Source organism: Oncorhynchus nerka, linkage group LG3 (genome assembly GCF_034236695.1).
Source record: "Oncorhynchus nerka isolate Pitt River linkage group LG3, Oner_Uvic_2.0, whole genome shotgun sequence".
In the NCBI taxonomy this organism is placed as follows: domain Eukaryota; kingdom Metazoa; phylum Chordata; class Actinopteri; order Salmoniformes; family Salmonidae; genus Oncorhynchus; species Oncorhynchus nerka.
In genome coordinates, this window is record NC_088398.1 from 72,774,013 (window position 1) to 72,792,896 (window position 18,884).

The following is an 18,884-nucleotide window of genomic DNA, read 5'->3' on the forward strand; positions in this document are numbered from 1 at the left end:
TGGCCAGCCAGATGGCCATGTACTGTCACAGTTACACAGAGAGAAGCTGTCCAGCCAGATGGCCATGTACTGTCACAGCTCACAGAGAAGCTGGCCAGCCAGATGGCCATGTACTGTCACAGTTACACAGAGAGAAGCTGTCCAGCCAGATGGCCGTCATTGTAAATAAGAATTTGTTCTTAACTGACTTGCCTAGTTAAATAAAGGTTAAATAAAATAAATATTGTCGTACAGCAATGACCTATAGGAAAAACGTTGTAGATGAATAAATAGTAGTAGCAGAGATGACCCATGCAGCTTAGACTAACAGAGGATGTGCTGCACTAAAAGACTGACACACAAAATCACAGAACACCACCAAAACTCACTAATACTAATAAACTAATACAACCTTTACACAGAAACATCCATTTATACACACACTTACAGATCTATTTACTGAAAATGAATGCGTGATTAGTTGCACACACTCACACATAGAATTCACCGCTTGGGGCGGCAGGGTAGCCTAGTGGTTAGAGCGTTGGACTAGTAACCGGAAGGTTAAATTAAATTGCCTCAGGCTATCCTGAAACCTCTCACCCTCTCTTTCTCCTCTTTCCCCCCCTAGGTCAGGTGAGGTAGCTGAGCTCTGAACCAGGTGCTCATCATCTTATCCAGGTATGCCAGTGTCCATATATGTACAGTACAGAGTGTCAATCATCAAGACTTCATATCCCTGTCTTTGTACCCGGGCTAGGATTATAGTGTGTGTGTGTGCGTGCGTGAATATCTCACCTTTCAACATGCAGTAACTCCTCTGAGCCGTTTCTTTGAACATAGAAATTTACCAGGCCCGGCTGCTTTAAATACTTTAAGAATGCTTCTACACCTGCATTGCTTGCTGTTTGGGGTTTTAGGCTGGGTTTCTGTACAGCACTTTGAGATATCAGCTGATGTACGAAGGGCTATATAAATAAATTTGATTTGATTTGAAGAATCTGCATGTGAACCTGCATCTGGCCTCCTATTGGAATACTTAGATGACTCTCCTTATCGCACAATTACTCTCCTCATCTCCATATTACCCTTATCCTCACCATCGTAGATTACTCTCCTCCTCACCATTTTAGATTACTCTCCTCCTCACCATCGTAGATTACTCTCCTCATTTTAGATTACTCTCCTCATCATTTTAGATTACTCTCCTCCTCATCATCATTTTAGATTGCTCTCCTCATTTTAGATTACTCTCCTAATTTTAGATGGCTCTCCTCCTCACCATTTTGGATTACTCTCCTCCTCACCATTGGAGATTACTCTCCTCATTTTAGATGACTCTCCTCCTCACCATTTTAGATTACTCTCCTCATTTTAGATGACTCTCCTCCTCACCATCTTAGATTACTCTCCTCATTTTAGATGACTCTCCTCCTCACCATTTTAGATTACTCTCCTCATTTTAGATTACTCTCCTCCTCACCATTTTAGATTACTCTCCTCCTCACCATTTTAGATTACTCTCCTCATTTTAGATGACTCTCCTCCTCACCATTTTAGATTACTCTCCTCATTTTAGATGACTCTCCTCATTTTAGATTACTCTCCTCCTCACCATTTTAGATTACTCTCCTCATTTTAGATTACTCTCCTCATTTTAGATTACTCTCCTCATTTTAGATTACTCTCCTCATTTTAGATTACTCTCCTCATTTTAGATTACTCTCCTCCTCACCATTGGAGATTACTCTCCTCATCATTTTAGATTACTCTCCTCATTTTAGATTACTCTCCTCACCATTGGAGATTACTCTCCTCATTTTAGATTACTCTCCTCATTTTAGATTACTCTCCTCACCATCTTAGATTACTCTCCTCATTTTAGATTACTCTCCTCATTTTAGATTGCTCTCCTCCTCACCATTGGAGATGACTCTCCTCATTTTAGATGACTCTCCTCCTCACCATCTTAGATTACTCTCCTCATTTTAGATTACTCTCCTCATTTTAGATTGCTCTCCTCCTCACCATTGGAGATGACTCTCCTCATTTTAGATTGCTCTCCTCATTTTAGATTACTCTCCTCATTTTAGATTGCTCTCCTCATTTTAGATTACTCTCCTCATTTTAGATTGCTCTCCTCATTTTAGATTACTCTCCTAATTTTAGATGGCTCTCCTCCTCACCATTTTGGATTACTCTCCTCCTCACCATCTTAGATGACTCTCCTCATTTTAGATGACTCTCCTCCTCACCATCTTAGATTACTCTCCTCATTTTAGAATCCTCTCCTCCTCACCATTGGAGATTACTCTCCTCATTTTAGATGACTCTCCTCATTTTAGATGACTCTCCTCCTCACCATCTTAATGACTCTCCTCATTTTAGATGACTCTCCTCCTCACCATTTTAGATTACTCTCCTCATTTTAGATGACTCTCCTCCTCACCATTTTAGATTACTCTCCTCATTTTAGATGACTCTCCTCCTCACCATTTTAGATTACTCTCCTCCTCACCATTTTAGATTACTCTCCTCATTTTAGATTACTCTCCTCCTCACCATTTTAGATTACTCTCCTCATTTTAGATTACTCTCCTCCTCACCATTTTAGATTACTCTCCTCATTTTAGATGACTCTCCTCCTCACCATTTTAGATTACTCTCCTCATTTTAGATTACTCTCCTCCTCACCATTTTAGATTACTCTCCTCCTCACCATTTTAGATGACTCTCCTCATTTTAGATTACTCTCCTCCTCACCATTTTAGATTACTCTCCTCACCATTGGAGATTACTCTCCTCATTTTAGATTACTCTCCTCATTTTAGATTGCTCTCCTCCTCACCATTGGAGATGACTCTCCTCATTTTAGATGACTCTCCTCCTCACCATCTTAGATGACTCTCCTCATTTTAGATGACTCTCCTCCTCACCATCTTAGATTACTCTCCTCATTTTAGATTACTCTCCTCATTTTAGATTGCTCTCCTCCTCACCATTGGAGATGACTCTCCTCATTTTAGATTACTCTCCTCCTCACCATTGGAGATGACTCTCCTCATTTTAGATGACTCTCCTCCTCACCATTGGAGATTACTCTCCTCATTTTAGATTACTCTCCTCATTTTAGATTACTCTCCTCCTCACCATTGGAGATGACTCTCCTCATTTTAGATGACTCTCCTCCTCACCATCTTAGAATCCTCTCCTCATTTTAGAATCCTCTCCATTGGAGATGACTCTCCTCATTTTAGATGACTCTCCTCCTCACCATCTTAGAATCCTCTCCTCATTTTAGAATCCTCTCCATTTTAGATGACTCTCCTCATTTTAGATGACTCTCCTCCTCACCATCTTAGAATCCTCTCCTCATTTTAGAATCCTCTCCATTTTAGAATCCTCTCCTCATTTTAGAATCCTCTCCATTTTAGATGACTCTCCTCATTTTAGATGACTCTCCTCCTCACCATCTTAGATGACTCTCCTCATTTTAGATGACTCTCCTCCTCACCATCTTAGATTACTCACCACATTTTAGATTGTGCTCATCCTCACCATTTTAAATTACTCTCCTTACCATCAAAGACACACTCTCCTTCCTTTCTCTCAATGATGGGGTTGGTGCTGTAGTTCGGTAGCTTCCTGTCTGTGATGTTTTGAAACTGTAGAGCAGTGTTTGGGTGAGGAGAGCGTGATTAGCGTGTCGCCAATGTGGTTTCTTTAATCTCCTAATGAATTAGTCTCTATGTCATCATTATCATTATCTGATGTATGTCATCACTGTTACTGTGGTCCTTGTCTTCCTGCTCTCTTTCTCAACGCTGTCATCATCATTTTCTGGTCAGTATTATGATCATATAATGGAGTCAGGGAGTGTATCATCTTCTTCATTTTTGGTTTCTAAACATCCTCTGAACATCTGGTCATTGCTCGGATCCATCCCAACGTGCCGTTCGCCGTCACTGTAATCAGGGCTGTTAGCGACGCAAAGGACCATAGCCGTTTCCATAGCGATGGAGCCATCTTATCTCCGCGGTCATCCTGGTCATTTTATCCCATCTGGTTCCACTGCTTAGCGTGTCGCCACTGATTAAGTCAACAGGTCACAAAGCAGTGTTGAGACAACACCCGTCCGGGTACAACTGGTTTGGCTCTTAGAAGATGGGCTGAAGGCAGGGACACCAGGAACAGCATTTTGACTTGGATTATAGCATTCTTTATAATGTTCTTCATGGGTTTTAAACTTCTGTGCATTGAGAGGTGACTCCATAATTAACCTCACCCCTAACCCTCAAGTTGTAGTTGTCCTTGATTGAATAGTTGTGATGACATAGATGGCCATGCTACCAAGGACATGATTGGCTAAACGTAATGCATGGCCATCTAGTAGTCAGGGTTGGGGTCAACATCAAATCAAATTTTATCAGTCACATACACAGGGTTAGCAGATGTTAATGCGAGTGTAGCTTGTGCTTCTAGTTCCGACAGTGCAGTAATATCTAACAAGTAATCTAACAATTCCCCAACAACTACCTAATACACACAAATCTAAAGGGATGGAATAAGAGTATCCACATATAAATATATGGATGAGCAATGGCCGAGCGGCATAGGCAAGATGCAATAGATGGTATAAGATACAGTATATACGAGATGAGTAATGTAAGATATGTAAACATTATTAAAGTGGCATTGTTTAAAGTGACTAGTTAGTCTATGTAGGCAGCCTCTCTGAGTTAGTGATTGCTGTTTAGCAGTCTGATAGCTTTGAGATAGAACATGGCAGGGTTGGGGTCAACATGGCATGGGGTCAACATGGCAGGATTGGGGTCAACATGGCATGGGGTCAACATGGCAGGGTTGGGGTTTTCAATGCTTTTCAATGAGGAACATTTTGAATTCGAATTGACCCCAACCCTGATGCATGGGCAACAGCAGGCATGCTTAATAGGTTGAGCCAATCTCTGACCACTGCTGGCAAGATTTGATGTCCGTCTCAAATTGATTAAATACAGTGAGTGACGTGGATCTGTAGACATGTTCTGCGGCACATGCAGCATTTGACCTGACAAATAACAATAAAACTGAAAGATTCTTGGAATCTGTGGGCGTAGCAGGACAGGTAGGATGACTGACAGTAGTGAGGGTGAACAGGTGGTCGCGGGTCAGGTGACTGTGTGGAATGGAGGAGACTGAGGCAGGAATTGCTTTAACCACAAAGTGATCTATTTACTGTATAGTTTCTTTGTGTGCTGCATAACAAAGGAAACAGAATGACATGTATCCAATCAAATCCATAATCACAAAAGCCAAAGCATAATACTAATTATTCTCATCATTAACATAATAAATTAATGCAGCAATTCAGTTCAATATGAAGCATTGATTATTTTAGTTTTTGGTTGGTATTTTACCCCCCTTTTTCTCCCCAATTTCATGATATCCAATTACGATCTTGTCTCATCGCTGCAACTCCAAAGGGCTCGGGAGAGGCAAAGGTCGAGTCAAAAGTCCTCCAAAACATAAGTCGCTAGAGCGCAATGAGCCAAGTAAAGCCCTCCCAGCCAAACCCTCCCCTAACCCGGACGATGCTGGGCCAAACCCTCCCCTAACCCGGACGATGCTTGGCCAAACCCTCCCCTAACCCAGACAAAGCTGGGCCAAACCCTCCCCTAACCCGGACGATGCTGGGCCAAACCCTCCCCTAACCCGGACGATGCTGGGCCAAACCCTCCCCTAACCCGGACGATCCTGGGCCAATTATGCACCGCCCTATGGGACTCCCGGTTATGGATCAAACCCGCGTTTGCAGTGACACCTCAAGGATTGCAATGCAGTGCCTTAGACCACTGAGCCACTCGGGAGGAACAATACGAAGTATGATTGAGTAATTTAGGATCATAACCATTCATCATAATCCTGATAACGATAATGCAAATAAATCAATCAGCTATCAATTATTCAATCTATAATCTCAATCAGTTTGATGGACCATTAAACATTAATATAACATAATAGGTTTGAAGCGAGAACTCCAAGTCGCGCTCTGCAGTAATAACTATAAACAATAACTGATGGCCCGCTCTGCAGTAATAACTATAAACAATAACTGATGGCCCGCTCTGCAGTAATAACTATAAACAATAACTGATGGCCCGCTCTCCCGAGCGCAATATATATATATTTTACATTTAACTAGGCAAGTTAGTTAAGAACAAATTATTATTTACAATGACTGCCTACCCCGGCCAAACCTGGATGACACTGGGGTAATTGTCCTATGGGACTCCCAATCATGGCCAGATGTTATACAGTCCAGATTCAAACCAGGGACTGTAGTGACGCCTCTTGCACTGAGATGCAGTGCTTTAGACCGCTGCGCCACTCGGGAGCCCAAATAAATAGTTCAGATGAGAGATATGGTGGATTCACGTTGATTTGTGGATGCACACAATGTCTGGATAAGACACCGTTGGGGGAGAGAAAGCAGCGAGGTCGAGCGGTGGCGATTTCGTCCTTTTAATGAGTTGAGATCTGTCGGCCACGCAAACGGACATGAATTAAAGCGCTATTCCACCAACTACATGGACCTTCTCCACAAACACTTTGACACAAAGAGAAAGGTACACCACTACAAACCCACAACACAAAATGCTCGATAACCCATACAACAATACCACAATGTATGTGTTTGCAAAGTGAGTGTGATAGCGCCCATGTGCGTATGCGTGTTTCTGTACCTGTGTCTCTTCACAGTCCACACTGTTCCATAAGGTGTACTTTAATTTGTTTGCTTTTTGTCTGATTCTACTGCTGCATCAGTTACCTGATGTGGAATAGAGTTCCATGTAGTCATGGCTCTATGTAATACTGTGCACCTCTCATGGTTTGTTCTGGATTTGGAGATTGTGAAGAGACCTCTGGTGGTATGTCTTGTGGGGTATGCATGGGTGTCTGAGCTGTGTGCTAGTAGTTTAAATAGACCTCTGGTGGTATGTCTTGTGGGGTATGCATGGGTGTCTGAGCTGTGTGCTAGTAGTTTAAATAGACCTCTGGTGGTATGTCTTGTGGGGTATGCATGGGAGTCTGAGCTGTGTGCTAGTAGTTTAAATAGACCTCTGGTGGTATGTCTTGTGGGGTATGCATGGGTGTCTGAGCTGTGTGCTGGTAGTTTAAATAGACCTCTGGTGGTATGTCTTGTGGGGTATGCATGGGTGTCTGAGCTGTGTGCTGGTAGTTTAAATAGACCTCTGGTGGTATGTCTTGTGGGGTATGCATGGGTGTCTGAGCTGTGTGCTGGTATGTTTAAATGTGTGCTGGTAGTTTAAATAGACCTCTGGTGGTATGTCTTGTGGGGTATGCATGGGTGTCTGAGCTGTGTGCTGGTAGTTTAAATAGACCTCTGGTGGTATGTCTTGTGGGGGTATGCATGGGTGTCTGAGCTGTATGCATGCTGGCTGTGTGCTGGTAGTTTAAATAGACCTCTGGTGGTATGTCTTGTGGGGTATGCATGGGTGTCTGAGCTGTGTGCTGGTAGTTTAAATAGACCTCTGGTGGTATGTCTTGTGGGGTATGCATGGGTGTCTGAGCTGTGTGCTGGTAGTTTAAATAGACCTCTGGTGGTATGTCTTGTGGGGTATGCATGGGTGTCTGAGCTGTGTGCTGGTAGTTTAAATAGACCTCTGGTGGTATGTCTTGTGGGGTATGCATGGGTGTCTGAGCTGTGTGCTGGTAGTTTAAATAGACCTCTGGTGGTATGTCTTGTGGGGTATGCATGGGTGTCTGAGCTGTGTGCTGGTAGTTTAAATAGACCTCTGGTGGTATGTCTTGTGGGGTATGCATGGGTGTCTGAGCTATGTGCTAGTAGTTTAAATAGACCTCTGGTGGTATGTCTTGTGGGGTATGCATGGGTGTCTGAGCTGTGTGCTAGTAGTTTAAATAGACCTCTGGTGGTATGTCTTGTGGGGTATGCATGGGTGTCTGAGCTGTGTGCTGGTAGTTTAAATAGACCTCTGGTGGTATGTCTTGTGGGGTATGCATGGGTGTCTGAGCTGTGTGCTAGTAGTTTAAACAGACAGTTCGGTGCATTCAGCTTGTCAACACTTCTTACAAAAACATGTAGTGATGAAGTCAATCTCTCCTCCACTTTGAGCCATGAGAGATTGACATGCATATCATTAATGTTAGCTTACCATTTGCATTTAAGGGCCTGCCGGGCTGCCCTGTTCTGAGCTAATTGTAAAAGTCCCTATTTTTGACACCTGACCACACAACTGAACAGTAGTCCAGGTGTGACAACTAGGGCCTGTGGGACCTGCCTTGTTGATAGTGTTTTTAATAAGGCAGAGCAGGGCTTTATTATGGACAGACTTCTCATCTTAGCTACTGTTGTATCAACATGTTTTCACAATGACAGTTTACAATCCAGGGATACTCCAAGCAGCTTAGTCACCTCAACTTCGTCATTATTCATGAAGCTGGTTCAGAGTACCAGTCAAAACTTTGAAAGTTCCACAGGGGGGGATTATGTTGGAGAATCTCCAGTCCTCTGGTAATTTTACAGTAATTTTCAGTACCTATATTGCTTTCTTTGAAGTAGAAAGTAAAGTCAATATAAGGTTAATTATTAGACATGTGTAAGCAAAAAGAAGGCTGAACCCATTTAACTCTTTGCAAACTGGAAACCATTTATCTGGAGGCTGCATTCATTGTAGCTGGGGATTTTAACGAGGCTAATCTGAAAACAAGACTCCCTAAATTTTATCAGCATATCGATTGCGCAACCAGGGGTGGAAAAACCTTGGATCATTGTTACTCTAACTTCCGCGATGCATATAAGGCCCTGCCCCGCCCCCCTTTCGGAAAAGCTGACCACGACTCCATTTTGTTGATCCCTGCCTACAGACAGAAACTAAAACAAGAGGCTCCCACGCTGAGGTCTGTCCAACGCTGGTCCGACCAAGCTGACTCCACACTCCAAGACTGCTTCCATCACGTGGACTGGGATATGTTTCGTATTGCGTCAGATAACAACATTGACGAATACGCTGATTCGGTGTGCGAGTTCATTAGAACGTGCGTTGAAGATGTCGTTCCCATAGCAACGATTAAAACATTCCTAACCAGAAACCGTGGATTGATGGCAGCATTCGCGTGAAACTGAAAGCGCGAACCACTGCTTTTAATCAGGGCAAGGTGTCTGGTAACATGACCGAATACAAACAGTGCAGCTATTACCTCCATAGCAAGGCTATCAAACAAGCTAAGCGTCAGTACAGAGACAAAGTAGAATCTCAATTCAACGGCTCAGACACAAGAGGCATGTGGCAGGGTCTACAGTCAATCACGGACTACAGGAAGAAATCCAGCCCAGTCACGGACCAGGATGTCTTGCTCCCAGGCAGACTAAATAACTTTTTTCCCGCTTTGAGGACAATACAGTGCCACTGACACGGCCTGCAACGAAAACATGCGGTCTCTCCTTCACTGCAGCCGAGGTGAGTAAGACATTTAAACGTGTTAACCCTCGCAAGGCTGCAGGCCCAGACGGCATCCCCAGCCGCGCCCTCAGAGCATGCGCAGACCAGCTGGCCGGTGTGTTTACGGACATATTCAATCAATCCCTATACCAGTCTGCTGTTCCCACATGCTTCAAGAGGGCCACCATTGTTCCTGTTCCCAAGAAAGCTAAGGTAACTGAGCTAAACGGCTACCGCCCCGTAGCACTCACTTCCGTCATCATGAAGTGCTTTGAGAGACTAGTCAAGGACCATATCACCTCCACCCTACCTGACACCCTAGACCCACTCCAATTTGCTTGCCGCCCAAATAGGTCCACAGACGATGCAATCTCAACCACACTGCACACTGCCCTAACCCATCTGGACAAGAGGAATACCTATGTGAGAATGCTGTTCATCGACTACAGCTCGGCATTCAACACCATAGTACCCTCCAAGCTCATCATCACCCTGGGTCTCGACCCCGCCCTGTGCAACTGGGTACTGGACTTCCTGACGGGCCGCCCCCAGGTGGTGAGGGTAGGCAACAACATCTCCTCCCCGCTGATCCTCAACACTGGGGCCCCACAAGGGTGCGTTCTGAGCCCTCTCCTGTACTCCCTGTTCACCCACGACTGCGTGGCCACGCACGCCTCCAACTCAATCATCAAGTTTGCGGACGACACAACAGTGGTAGGTTTGATTACCAACAACGACGAGACGGCCTACAGGGAGGAGGTGAGGGCCCTCGGAGTGTGGTGTCAGGAAAATAACCTCACACTCAACGTCAACAAAACTAAGGAGATGATTGTGGACTTCAGGAAACAGCAGAGGGAACACCCCCCTATCCACATCGATGGAACAGTAGTGGAGAGGGTAGCAAGTTTTAAGTTCCTTGGCATACACATCACAGACAAACTGAATTGGTCCACTCACACAGACAGCATCGTGAAGAAGGCGCAGCAGCGCCTCTTCAACCTCAGGAGGCTGAAGAAATTCGGCTTGTCACCAGAAGCACACAAACTTCTACAGATGCACAATCGAGAGCATCCTGGCGGGCTGTATCACCGCCTGGTACGGCAACTGCTCCGCCCTCAACCGTAAGGCTCTCCAGAGGGTAGTGAGGTCTGCACAACGCATCACCGGGGGCAAACTACCTGCCCTCCAGGACACCTACACCACCCGATGTTACAGGAAGGCCATAAAGATCATCAAGGACATCAACCACCCGAGCCACTGCCTGTTCACCCCGCTATCATCCAGAAGGCGAGGTCAGTACAGGTGCATCAAAGCTGGGACCGAGAGACTGAAAAACAGCTTCTATCTCAAGGCCATCAGACTGTTAAACAGCCACCACTTACACTGAGTGGCTGCTGCCAAAACACTGACACTGACTCAACTCCAGCCACTTTAATAATGGGAATTGATGGGAAATGATGTAAATATATCACTAGCCACTTTAAACAATGCTACCTTATATAATGTTACTTACCCTACATTGTTCATCTCATATGCATACGTATATACTGTACTCTATATCATCGACTGCATCCTTATGTAATACATGTATCACTAGCCACTTTAACTATGCCACTTTGTTTACATACTCATCTCATATGTATATACTGTACCCGATACCATCTACTGTATCTTGCCTATGCTGCTCTGTACCATCACTCATTCATATATCCTTATGTACATATTCTTTATCCCCTTACACTGTGTATAAGACAGTAGTTTAGGAATTGTTAGTTAGATTACTTGTTGGTTATTACTGCATTGTCGGAACTAGAAGCACAAGCATTTCGCTACACTCGCATTAACATCTGCTAACCATGTGTATGTGACAAATAAAATTTGATTTGATTTGATGTGAATATACAATGCTGGAACAACATCAAGTTAACAATTAGACATGCAAAAACAGAAAAAAAAAATGTAAGCAGAATCCATGTGGATGAGGCAAGGTAGACCAACACAGACTTGACTGGTCTGGGCCATATCTGACTTGTGAAAGCTACTGGACATACGCATGGGTTAATCATACATAGACAACATCGGCCTGAACTTGTGAAGACCTTTGGACAGAAACATTAGCTAATCAGTTATAGGCACCATTAGACCTGCAGTAGGAGTGTGCATGTCTGTGTGTCATGCCACCAATAAAATCTATGCCCAAATGTCTGAGCCAATCAGAGAATAGAAATGGATTGGGGTGGCCAAGGCTAGAAGGTATTAAGAATTTACATGAAGTGGAGTGACTGTCATGTAAGGGTGAAACTGTATAAAAGCAGAGTACTGAGAATGGAGAGATCAGTTCTTACATGGAATTGCTCGGCTTTGTTACTTTTGTAATGAAGTCTATTTGAATTCACAAGCTCCGGTATCTGAGAAACATTTGTTTCAATATTTCTACGACAGACACCTACTCATTCAAAGGTTTTTCTTTATTTTTTACCATTTTCTACATTGTAGAATAATAGTGAAGACATCAACACTATGAAATAACCCAAATGGAATCATGTAGTAACCAAAAAAAGTGTTAAACAAATCAAAATATATTTAATATTTGAGATTCTTCAAAGTAGCCACCCTTTGCCTTTATGACAGCTTTGCACTCTCTTGACATTCTCTCAACCAGCTTCATGAGGTAGTCTGGAATGCATTTCAATTAACAGGTGTGCCTTGTTAAAATTTCTGGAATTTCTTTCCTTACTTAATTTGAGCCAGTCAGCTGTGTTGTGACAAGGTAGGGGTGGTATACCGGAGATAGTCCTATTTGGTAAAAGACCAAGTAAGACCAAATAGCTCATATAGGCAAAGAGAAATGACAGTCCATCATTACTTTAAGACATAAAAGTCAGTCAATCATGAACATTTCAAGAACTTTGAACGTTTTTTTAAGTGCAGTCGCAATAACCAAGTGCTATGATGAAACTGGCTCTCATGAGGACTGCCATAGGAAAGGATGACCGAGAGTTACCTCTGATATAGAGGATAAGTCCATTAGAGTTACCAGCCTCAGAAATTGCAGCCCAAATAAATGCTTCCCAGAGATCAAGTAACAGACACATCTCAACATCAACTGTTCAGAGGAGACTGCGTGAATCAGGCCTTCATGGTCAAATTGCTGCAAAGAAACCACTACAAAGGACACCAATAATAAGAAGAGACTTGGCCAAGAAACACGAGCAATGGACATTAGACCGGTGGAAATCTGTCCTTTGGTCTGATGAGTCCAAATGTGAATTGTTTGTCTTTGTGAGACGCAGAGTGGGTGAACGGATGATCTCTTCATGTGTGGTTCCCACCGTGTAGCATGGAGGAGGTGTGATGGTGTAGGGGTGCTTTGCTGGTGACACTGTCAGTGATTTATTTAGAAATCAAAGCACACTTAACCAGAATGGCTACCACTCTCTTCCCCTGATCTGTTTCACCTGTCCTTGTGCTTGTCTCCACCCCCCTCCAGGTGTCACCCATCTTCTCAATTATCCCCTGTGTATTTATACTTGTGTTCTCTGTCTGTTTGTTGCCAGTTCGTCTTGTTCGTTCAAGCTTACCAGCGTTTTCCTGTTAGCTCCTATCTGTTCCCAGCCTCTCTTTGCTAGTCTTCCCAGTTTTGACCTCTGCCTGTCCTGACCCTGTACCCGCCCTCTCTGCCTGACCCTGAGCCTGCCTGCTGTCCTGTACCTTTGCTCCACCTCTGGATTACTGAACCCTGTCTGTCCCTAACCCTGAGTCCGCCTGCCGTCCTGTACCATTGCCTTACCCTGGATTACTGAACCCTGTCTGTCCCTAACCCTGAGTCCGCCTGCCGTCCTGTACCATTGCCTTACCCTGGATTACTGAACCCTGTCTGTCCCTAACCCTGAGTCCGCCTGCCGTCCTGTACCATTGCCTTACCCTGGATTACTGAACCCTGTCTGTCCCTAACCCTGAGTCCGCCTGCCGTCCTGTACCATTGCCTTACCCTGGATTACTGAACCCTGTCTGTCCCTAACCCTGAGTCCGCCTGCCGTCCTGTACCATTGCCTTACCCTGGATTACTGAACCCTGTCTGTCCCTAACCCTGAGTCCGCCTGCCGTCCTGTACCATTGCCTTACCCTGGATTACTGAACCCTGTCTGTCCCTAACCCTGAGTCCGCCTGCCGTCCTGTACTATTGCCTTACCCTGGATTTTCAACCACTGCCTGCTTTGGCATGTCTTTGCCTGCCGCTGTTGCTACAATAAACAGTGTTACTTTGACAGTCTGCATCTGGGTCTTACCTTGATTCCTGATAACCACAGCATTCTACAGCGATACGCCACCCAATGTGGTTTGCGCTTAGTGGGACTATCTTATGTTTTTCAACAGGACAACCTCAATCCAATTGAGACGGTTTGGGATGAGTTGGACCTCAGAGTGAAGCAAAAGCAGCCAACAAGTGCTCAGCATCTGTGGGAACTCTTCAAGACTGTTCAAGCATTCCAGGTGAAGCTGGTTGCGAGAATGCCAAGAGTGTGCAATGCTGTCATCAAGGTGAAGGGTGGCTACTTTGAAGATTCTAAAATCTTTATTGGTTACTACATGATTCCATGTGTTATTTCATAGTTTTGATGTCTTCACTATTATTCTATGATGTAGAAAATAGTAAAAAATATACGTGATAATTTACTAAACTTAGAACCAGCTATTAAAGACTACCAGAACCCATTGAATTCTCCAATTACATTGGATGAGCTTTAGGACAAAATACCCTCCAAAATACCCTTTTCTCAAACTCAAAAAGGCCTGAGAGCAGTAAGCTATACCAACCCCCCCCAGTTACAGAAAGCAGTAGCTAAATGAGTGAGGAGACCTGGTCAGCTTGAATAGACCGCCAATAAGGTAGGCGTGATTGTTACTGAGGCGGGGCACTCGGGGACCAAAAACTAGAACAGTTAGTTTAATTAGTCAGATATGAAACTTAATAGCCTAGAACGAAATACTTAATCATTCAAACATTAATCGATCTAAATAATGGAAAGCAAAACTAATATAAACCAAACATATTGTTTTATTGTTTAACATTTATTTTTCAGAATTTCTCTACATCATACATTATATCAGCAGCTCATTTGAGCCTGCTCACAAAGTTCCTGTAGCTATCATTTTCTAAATATATTTACTTACTTCAATAGGTTCTCCCACTGCCGCCGTTTTCTGGGTAATCTTCAAAGTTTCTGGTGGTAGCAAAACACAGCCAGTCATGTGGACGATTGGAGGACTTCCAACAGACTGACTGGTCTTCCAGCATGGCGCCTGGTCTGGTTGCTACAGTAGGTGATCTGTGAAGAAACTACAAGCCCTCTATAGTGTCACAACCTGTTTATACTTATCTGTACACAATTTCATTGGTTGATTGGTTTGACTTATCTATCTACACCTGGGGCCGGTTCAGGAGAATGGAAATTCCCAGATTTTTCGGAAAGAAACATTGTGTAGATCAAACATGATCTACTTTCAGATAGATTGATATATTATGGGACATTGTGTGTGTGCTCCATTAGTTGAAGGTAGCAAATCCAAAAGTTTCTGAAGAGTAGTCACTTCCTTAGATCTGTGTTCAAATCTTTTTTTAAAGTAGTTGCTTTCTCAGATCTGTATTCAAATAGTTGTAGTCACCTCCAATGTAACTATCTGTTCCGCTAAAAAAAAAATTACTTTCCACAAAGCGTATTTTAAACTATAGTTGTCAAATGTGTCGTGCCTACTGTCCACAAAATGGACAACTGAGCTGCACTTTCTAACCTCCTGCCAAATGTATGACCACATTAGAGACACATATTTCCCACAGATGAGAGAGACAGAGAGAATGAGCCAAATGCTTTGTCGGTCATTACAGAGTGAAAACACACCAACCTTCAGGCCACGAGAACCCTTTGGAAACTAGCTATGACTGTAAACACAACGCTACACCTCTGTGTGTGTGGCTAGCTCTCTCACCTCTCTCCAAAGACCAATTAGTACCCACCCCCCTCTCCCTTTACTTTCTCTCTCTTATCTTCAACTCCTGTCCCCTTCTCTCCCCCTTTCCCCTCTTTTTCTCTCCTCGTCATTCGCACTTTGCATTCTGTTCTCGCTCTCAATTTTCACAAGAAATTTGAACCCTCTGGGGTTTCCCAGCATCCTTTACACTTTCTCAGAATCTCTTTTTTTGGCGGGGGGGGGGGGCAGCGTCGTCCGGGTTTGGCCGGTGTAGGCAGTCATTGTAAATAAGAATTTGTTCTTAACTGACTTGCCTTGTTAAATAAAGGTTAAATAAAAATAAATCAACAAATACATATTTTAAATATAACCCCTTCTCAATTCACAGAATGTTAGGGACTTTCCTCCTGTCATCGCCACCTCGGTTACTCTGTCACCTTCTCTTTTCCCTCCAAAATGTTCTCTCTAGCTCTCTGTTCTTCACACCGTCTCTTCCTCCGTTCATCTGTCGTTTACCCGCTTACTCTCTGTGAATTAGAAAATGGTGTTCCTTACCAAGGCCCCCACCAGTATGCATACATATGCACACTGACACAAACACACACTAACACACACACACACACACACACTAACACACAATCACTCGCTCACTCATCATAGCCATCTAATTAAACAGGCTCCTCTTCATATCATCAAGGCAAGGTGCTAATACAGGTCTGTATTTCAATACGATAAACACATTTTGATCTTAATGTCTTACACAAATGACTTATGTCATCACATCATCTGTGGGATATAGTCGACTAAGCTTGGCACGTTTTTCATATTTTTTCTCTTTTACAGACACACACATGCGCACACACACACACACACACACACACACACGTCAAATCTGTCATACACTCTCTCCCCTGATCCCTCTCAGTAATTTGCTCATTATCAGGCTGGTGGTGAGATGTAAGCTGGATGTAATGTCTGTAATGGTTACATGGTGTTTGACAGATAAGGCTCCGGGCTCACTGTCAGGACTGTCAGAATCAGTCCAATCTGACAACCAGTTGGGAAAAGGTTGATTCCTGAAAACACTTGCACAGACACGAATACACTTACATACACACACACGCATAACCACACGCACACAGGGACACGTCCACTTCTATCTACACAAACAGGATTGCTCACACACAAGCACAACACACTTATACCCAGGCACAATAATGGAGAAATGGTTCCAGTTCACATCTAGTTGTTTCACAGTTACTGGCGTCTCTCTCATGTCTCTTTCTCTCCTCCCCCTCACTCCTTTTAACACAACCAGACATGGTGGGGATGGTAATAACCACGACACCTTCCCCTGGCAGAGCTCTGTCATTCTCATACTCCTCCGACAAGGGCTTCGTTACGCTGGCCCGCCGCTCGCTGGGAAGTAGGTTGTTGCCATGGTGACAGAGCGCTTGACGGATAGGTCTGTGTGTGCGCACTGGCCCTCAGTGAGGAATGTCTCCATCGGTTGCTACAGCTCCACCAGCGAGACGCTAAGCAATTAGCAGCTCTGTCACGCCACACGAAACACACACACACACACACACACACCCAAACACCTATTCACACACACACATATATGTCAATAGTCAAGACATACATACACACGTACGCACAAACGCCTAGACTCAATACAAACACTTGACTTATACAACAACAACAATGCACATCCTGTACAAACAGAAGCTGTCACACACCTCACAGACCGCATATTACACAGCCACACACACTCTGTTTTTCTCAGCATATCAGATTATTTTTCATCTGCTGTACAACAGCACACACACACACACACACACGTCCAAACAAACAAACCAACAGCCAGGCCCTCTCAGATCTATATATAACACACCGTGTTCGCTCTGCTGTTGTGACACAGTTGTCATGGCTCTGCAGCCCTAATCTGATGTGCAGGAAGTCTTTGTGTGAAGTCAAGCATTCTGATTTACAACACAATAGTTCCATCACTAGTCCACAATCAAAACAAGAGAGTTGAGATTATTCAAATCGGCTATATATTTTTCAAGAATATGTTACAGGAAACTTTGATTATTTGGCACTACTTGTTCTATTGCTGAGGTATTATCTAGGCAGATCTGGTCTCTTTCATCCCCAGAACTCCTACTGTAGCCACTACGCAGAGCAGAGCAGAAGTTACTCTCGTAGCAACATGTCAAAGAGATTATAACACAGTCAGTTAATGCAAACAGCCTCGGTAAGAACATTAGCACTTTACAGGGGGGTGGGTCCATCATAAAGGAAACATGATGCTGTCGAATGAATCATATAGCATCGCTCATACAGAACTTCTAACAACAAAATCCTTTTATGACAAAGTTCAAAGTTAGACCCAAGTTGTTTTCTGTGTTATTTGCCATAACACTGCAGTGCACTTTCACTAGTTGTGACAGGTGATGTTAGTCTCATGGTAGCCTTTTCTGACTTCAAATAAAGTTTATGACAATTTTCATATCCCTCTCTTTTATCGCTCTCTCCCATCCTGCACTCCTAGTCCTTCCTAATATTTCCCTCTTATTGTTCTCATCCCTTTATATTTCAGTCGTTCTTTTGAAGGACACATCAGAGTGTTTGGCAGTGGACTAATGCAAACCCTTCCTTAGAGGATTAGTGTGTGTTGAGCGCATTAAGACCTGATTTCTCGCTCTCCTTTTTTCCACTCATCCCTCCCTCTTTATCTTCTTTCTTGCCTCAAACATAAATACCCAGTTGTCAGGAGACTGCTGCCCTCTTACATCTCGTTTGACCGTACATCCTTCATTTAATGCAGATATTTAAAGATCAACCGTGCAGAAATCGCCACTTCCTGGTTGGTACAATTCTAATATGTCACGCCCTGACCTTAGAGAGCCTTTTAATATCTCTATTTGGTTTGGTCATGGTGTGATTTGGGGTGGGCATTCTATGTTTTGTTATCTATGATTTGTATTTCTATGTTTTGGCCGGGTAGGGTTCTCAATCAGGGACAGCTGTCTATCGTTGTCTCTGATTGAGAACCATACTTAGGTAGCCCTTTCCCACCTGTCTTTGTGGGAAGTAACTTTGTTTATGGCACTTAACCTTCACGGTTGTTTGGTATTGTTTTGTCGGCGCCATCACCTAATAAAAGGGAATATGTACGCTGACCACGCTGCACCTTGGTCCTCTTCTTTCAACAGCCATGACGTAATAGTTCGCCTAATTTCCGTTTGTGACAAAAACAAGCATGTATAGTGTATGGAATCATTTTACCATCTAAACCACTGTGAAATATATGTTCCATAACCAAAAATATTGTATTGTCAGCTGTTTGAAGCAGGTGTACAAAACTGAAGGTAAAAGAAGCAACAACAAAAAACATTTAAGTACGGAAAGCATAGAAATAGCGCATGTAGAACAGATCTACCACTTTTT

General features: G+C 43.6%; 1 long non-coding RNA gene across 1 annotated transcript; it reads left to right on the forward strand.

Annotated features, from left to right (window-relative positions):
- Positions 1-11,575: 11,575 nt before the first annotated feature.
- Positions 11,576-18,616, forward strand: LOC135568691 (uncharacterized). The gene is made up of 2 exons (XR_010462712.1): positions 11,576-14,003; positions 14,645-18,616. It is a non-coding gene; the product is annotated as an uncharacterized LOC135568691 (long non-coding RNA).
- Positions 18,617-18,884: the final 268 nt, after the last annotated feature.